The sequence below is a fragment of the Triticum aestivum genome, chromosome 7D (genome assembly GCF_018294505.1).
Source record: "Triticum aestivum cultivar Chinese Spring chromosome 7D, IWGSC CS RefSeq v2.1, whole genome shotgun sequence".
Classification (NCBI taxonomy): domain Eukaryota; kingdom Viridiplantae; phylum Streptophyta; class Magnoliopsida; order Poales; family Poaceae; genus Triticum; species Triticum aestivum.
In genome coordinates this window covers 171,677,235-171,683,547 of record NC_057814.1, presented here as the reverse complement: position 1 = coordinate 171,683,547, position 6,313 = coordinate 171,677,235, and the positions used below count along the sequence as shown (strand labels likewise).

The 6,313-nt window shown below is 45.3% G+C and overlaps 1 pseudogene; it reads left to right on the top strand.

Annotated features, from left to right (window-relative positions):
• Positions 1-5,180: 5,180 nt before the first annotated feature.
• Positions 5,181-5,863, top strand: LOC123170342 (uncharacterized; annotated as a pseudogene).
• Positions 5,864-6,313: the final 450 nt, after the last annotated feature.

Sequence of the window (6,313 nt, the reverse complement as noted above, 5' to 3'; positions counted from 1 at the left end):
AGCAACATGCGTCTGTGCACCCCACAGGAACGAACGTGCATCAAGAGGTTGTGAAAATCATACGTCCGTGTGAACACGTCTCTGAAAACATTTGGAATGTTGTGATAATGACTTAAGGTCAGCAACGAACCTCCAATCACTTTTTAGATGCTGGGTTTCCATTCTCATTATCATATTGAACAAAACTAATGCATCCGAAGAAGTCGTCAAAGTGAAAGATTATGTGCCCCTTTTAATTGCAGACACCGTGTCCCTCCGAGATACCGTGTCAGAAATGAACAATTCGGAAAACAGTAGCACGGTCTTGCGTCATTTAAACATACACCCGTGCCTCTCTCAGTGAACAAGCAACTTAAAATGTTATGAAAACTGAGGCACTTCACTGCATTTTCTCCTTGGATAACCGTGCGCACCGTGGCTTCACTCCACTGTCCCTTGGAGTGGCCGTGTCATGCGAAAACAACTAGGAGAACACAACTAGGAATGGCTGTGTCATGCGAAAACAACTAGGAGAACACAACTAGGAATGGCCGTGTCATGCAAAAACAACTGGAGAACACAAAAGACGTCTGTGCGTCGTCCGCATGTACAACCGTGTGCCAACCGTCCGCATGTACATTTAGAATACAGAGGCCTTTCCGTGCGTCTCATTCTTATCCTTACAGGACGATGCGCACCGTGGCTTCACGTCCCTGTCCCTCCGAGAGACCGTACTAGGGAAAAATACTTCGGAAACAGAAGCATGGTCATGCGTCATGGACGTGCACAACCTGTCTCAGTGAACGCCTCACTGAGAAAATTTCGAAAACAGAAACAAAACCTTGCCTTATTTGCATGTAGTTCCGTGTGTGTTGGGGCCGTCCGTGCGTGCCTCTATGCTCCTAATAAGCCTATAGTCTTATCTTTGCCGCTGTACAGTAGCCCCATGTCAGTGAGCAGGCGCGTATTATAACTGTCTGTTCTGTTTTGTGCCAACCCAGACCGCCCCCTCCCACTCACCCGCTGTAGCGTTCATCGTCTCTTCTCTCTCGATTCTCCCTCTAGATCCAGGGTTAGTCTATTTTCTCTTAATTTCTATGTGAATTTTTTGCTACGATCCGTTTTCCTCTCTGTTGGTTTCGTCTCTCCGTGATTGAAAGCGACGCATCTGCGCTGTTATGCTAGGAATTGCCTGGAAATTCGTTGTGATCTAGACCAAATCAACGCAGTACGAGGCCGAACCTGTACACGACCCGTGCCTCTTAGTGGTGGGGTTGATTTGAAGTCGGCGTTTGTGCTTGAGAATGCTACGAGCTGCAGCGACCTGCGACGTCCAAGTCACAGGAGAGCGATGGACTTCGCCGAGGGAGGTTGGTAGTTTAAATTGAAGCCCGTTAGGTCTTGCAAACAACGGCGGTGGCCGGAAGTCCAAGCGAATGGCCAGACGTTGAGCTCTATTGCTTAACCAGCCACAGGGTGCTGGAGGTCGGTGTTTGGGGTGTTGTTGACTGGGAGTCGGCGTCTGTGCTTGAAGATAGCGTTTGGGGTCCTGTACGCTGGAGGCAAGGTTAACGTTGATGGATCACCCGTTTCAAATACCACCTAGCCACACATGTTCCGGTGGTTGGCGTCGGCGACGGTGGCGTATGGTTGTGGATGACGTTGTTGCTGGGTGCAGCTCCGACCAATTTACATATAATTTTAATGTTACAAACACTCCTTTGAGCCGCCTGATGATAGACTATTGTTTCTCCTTTTTTCCTGTCTTGTCTTGAAATATACATTTGCTAAAGCTGCTTTTAAAACCAAGCAGCAGAAATCCTTTTTAGGAAATTGCTTGTGAACGACTATTTATGTAAAAATGCCAGTTTAGCCGAATAGTTTTTCAAGATAATAAAATGTTCCTTGTGTTGAGAATTTCATATAAACGTTGTTTTGTAACGTATTCCAGGGGAAACTATGTGCTGTGATATATGTACCAACTTCGGTTGCTCCGGACTGGAGTCAGGCGTTCTTCACAGCGCGATAACAGTGCATCTTCCTCGATGCTTCAAGACATGCCTGGTAAGGAGAAATGTTTGCCACCCCATGCTGCCCATCAGTTACTACCAACTAGTGTATCTTTCTGATGAAGGAAATAAAAGTCCATATTGTTTGAATGGAATGCCTACATTTAAGCATTTAATGATATGTTTTCAATTTTTGATGTACCTTGTTTTATCAAATAGCAACCTATTGAAAACAATTGGTACATATATGATAAGTGCTATCTGTCTTGGTTATACATGCCTGGTAAGATTTTTTTTCTTGCGTAGTATGTGCCATGCTACTGCAGGCATCAAGTCACTTCTTCAATCTATCGGTGGAAAGAGGAAGCATTTCAAGAAGAAGGAAAACAAAGAAATCCAGTACTGATCACCAACGAGGATCTGTCATACGAGATCTACATCACCGATGAACCTAACCGGTCTAAAATTCATGGACCTGGCTGGGAAAAGTTAATTAGTGACTACGATCTTCATTATCGAGATCTAATCATCATAAACCTGGATACTGGGAGTCTGTCCATTGAGATAGATCTAAGACTCAGTGATTCTCGAGGAGGTCACAGGCCCCTCCCCAAACCATCACTAGGTAAGTGCACCAACTTCCATCCTGTTTTATCAACTACGTTTATCAGCATAATTTGGTACTCCTACCCCTGTCCACTAAATTAATGACATACTTACAGTCAAAGTTATTTTGAAAACATTTTATGCAATTCTGTTGATTATCATCCCAATTTGATCACATGCATTGAATTTAACCATTCATTTAACTTAAATACCGACTTCATCTGTTTAAACAAATTTGTTTGAAAATGAGTTATTTTTTCCATGCAGCTCTTGATTTTCTAAATGACTCGGAGAGGGAGTACATTGGGAAAACAGTGTTCGGTCGAGGCGTAAACCTCTCTACAGACAATTTGGACAGATGATATACTATGTGTTTGAGTCTGACGACTTCCCCACCATACCCTTTGTGCAGCGTCTAAACGTCACCAATGTCATAAATGGTCGTCTGGTTAGTCATTGAATATTTGTTTTATCTAGTAATATCGGTACAATCTGCAGAGAATCCCGCCTGCCGTTGTGAGGCTTCTAAAGATGAACCTGGGATATCTACCTCAAAACGGTGGTATCAGCCTAACAGAGATGTATGATGCAATAGACATGAGCACAACGTACTCCATACAAACCGACGGCAGAATGGAGGTGACCGGTTTTTCAGATTTTGCCCGGGAAGCTCAGCTAAAGGTTGGTTCAATTGTCCTTGTCACAATTGAAAAGCGGTGGCCAACATTGGGAAACATGAAGCTGCTGCGGATGATAATCAACGACCTTTCCTGATAGAGCATTGCCGGTGGCTATACTTCCTAGTTCAGTAATTTATGTCTGTTTTTTGAACAGCCTGTACACATCAGTTTTGTTATTTAGTTATGTCATTGTATGTAACTGAGCATATAATTATGTCCAAGAGGACGGTGGTGAAAATTCCCTGTCAAAGAAGGTGAAGCACTTACGTGGGTTAGTTTATTTATCTCTGGATAATAATAAAGGGATTTGCTGAATAATAATGGAGGATGAATGGCTGTGGTGAAGTATGTTTCAGAATAGTTTAGTGACGTTGCTAGCTCCGCACGTCAGTAGTATACATATTTTTCACTATGGTGCTCCGCAGAATAGCGTCATGCCAAGTAGTTTGTTAAGATGAGCTCAAGCATACACCTCTGTCAACCGCACAACACTTCTCCTAAAAACCTAGCGCCTTCCCCTATGGCTCAGTCACCTTAAACATCCATGCCTTCACATAGGTTCATGTCCGTGCCTCACGTAGCATCGTACCTGTGCCTCTAGCTGTGCTACTCGCTGTATAAGTGCGTTTCGCAGCTGCATGCCTACGCCCCTCGTTTCTTCTCGTTGTTTCTGCCCATCTCGTACTTGCAACTATTTCAGACATGACCATGCCTATTGAGTCGACACATTCATGACTCTCACGACCGTGCCTCTGCAAGAATAACGACCGTGCTTGTAACAGTGCAGCATTATAGGTGATACATTCAGGACACATTAGGGACCACCTTGCCACTATTTCAGACATGACCGTGCCTGTTCCGTCGTCACATTCATGCCTCTCAAAGTTAATTGAAAAACATTCCGGAAAAACAGTAACGGACGCCTATTGTCAATCCTCACGTCACGTACATTCGACGTTCATTCTTTTGTCACAAAGGTAATTGTCGTGCCTCTGCCACAGAACATATAAGTGTAAAACGATTATTCCTACACTTGTAAAACCCGGAATGCCCTGGATAAATGTCGAATCCCACCTTGCAGCAAAACCATGGAGGCCGGTGCTTCTCAGGAACATATCTGTGGCTTTTTGCGCATGTAGTTGAGTGCACGGCTATTTGTTCGTGCCCGTGCCTCATGTAACACCATAGCACGAATTGACGTCCGTGAACCACGTAACTTCATTTCCGTGCCTGACGTAGCATCGTATCTATGCCTCTACTTGCGCCTCTTGTTGTATAAGTGCTTCTTGCAGCTGCATATCCACGCCTGTCGTTGCTTCTCGTTCTTTCTGTCCATCTCGTAGCGACGCCTGCAACAGTGCCTCTGAAAAAACACAGCACTGCTCCTACCAGCGAATGTATCACTGAAAACAATTGCCACTCCCAATGAATGTACCATACCCGTGTGTCTGAGAGTTAAACCAGCCACTTCAAGCATGCTTCTCTTGGTCAGAGACTTGTGCCTCTACATACTGCCCCTGCATGCCTCACGAGATAAATTGTAAAAGTTAACATTTGACAGCAAACTACGCAAGACAACGAACATCTCCCCGACTTGCTGGAGAGACGATGGTTGCTAAAAACATAACTGCTGATTTTATTTTTATTTTTTATAAAGAAAAAGCACGATCAAAAACTCAGGATGTGCACAACCGCACCACCAGGGAGATGAAACCACGATCCAGAACCCACGATGTGCACAACCGCATCGACAGTGAGATCGTGCACTCCTTTGCCGCTTCCCCGCACTTAAATTTAGACTTCCGCCGCGGCCTTCTTACACACAAACAACAGAAATCGCCATTGCGCTCCCACTCATTGTTCCCCATGAAAAACCAGGTTGTAGGAGGACCAACTGCTCCAGGCCATGGGATTCATCAAGGAATTCATGGAGGTGCAGGCCCACGGCAACACCAAGTTGCACGTGATCCACACCAACGACTTGCACAAGGCGGCGACCACCATCGAGCAATACGAGCGACACCTCGAATTCGAGCGCCACAAGATCGTCGGAGTTGATGTGGAGTACACCAACGACGTTGGCGAAGATCAGAAACCAGCCCTCGTCCAGCTCTCCGTCGGCAAGGATCATCCGGTATTGCTCTTCCAACTGAGCGCCGCCGACAAGAATGCACCAGGTTCGACAACTTCCTCGCCGACCCCAGATACACATTTGTTGGCTTCTCCATCGACGGCGACATAGAGATGCTCGGGCGCGTCGGACTAGAGATCGCCCACTTCGTCGACATCCAGAAGGAATGGAGGGTGCCTACAGCTACCAAGCCTCTGGACTCCCTTGGGGATGTCTCAGGCATCATTGTCCACGACTACTACAACAACATGAAGAAGAAGCTCACCAACGCAGAGCACCAGCGCTGGGCGTGCATGCCCCTGTCCATGAGGCACATCGAGTATGCGGCAAAAGATGCTTACGCTGCGTACGAGATATGGAGCCGCCTCACCATCATCCAGGAAGGCCTCCGCCGGGCAAGACTCGAGAAGGAGCAGACCAAGAAGCGCGCAAGGTCCTGGGGCGACTACGACTACTGAAGCAGGTGGTCCCGGCCAAGAAAAGTAACTAGAAGATTGCTCATGCCATTCTAGATTTCCCGTTAGATTTGCTTTCTCTCAAGACTGTCGTTTGCTTGTTCTAAATTTAGATTTGCTTGTGTCGCAGTTAATCTTGTAGTTTGCTTCCAGTTTACATATCTTCTGAACAAGTTTATTTCCAGTGCAATGTTGCAGTTTTCTATTATTAGAATATATTGGCGTGAACTGAAAAATATAAACACAATACAGATAACCTTGTAGTTTGCTTCCAGTTTACATATCTTCTGAACAAGTTTATTTCCAGTTTGTTGCATTTTTCTATTATTAGAATATATTGGCGTGAACTGAAAAATATAGACACAGTACAGATAACCTTGTAGTTTGCTTCCAGTTTACATATCTTCTGAACAAGTTTATTTCCAGTGCAATGTTGCAGTTTTCTATTATTAG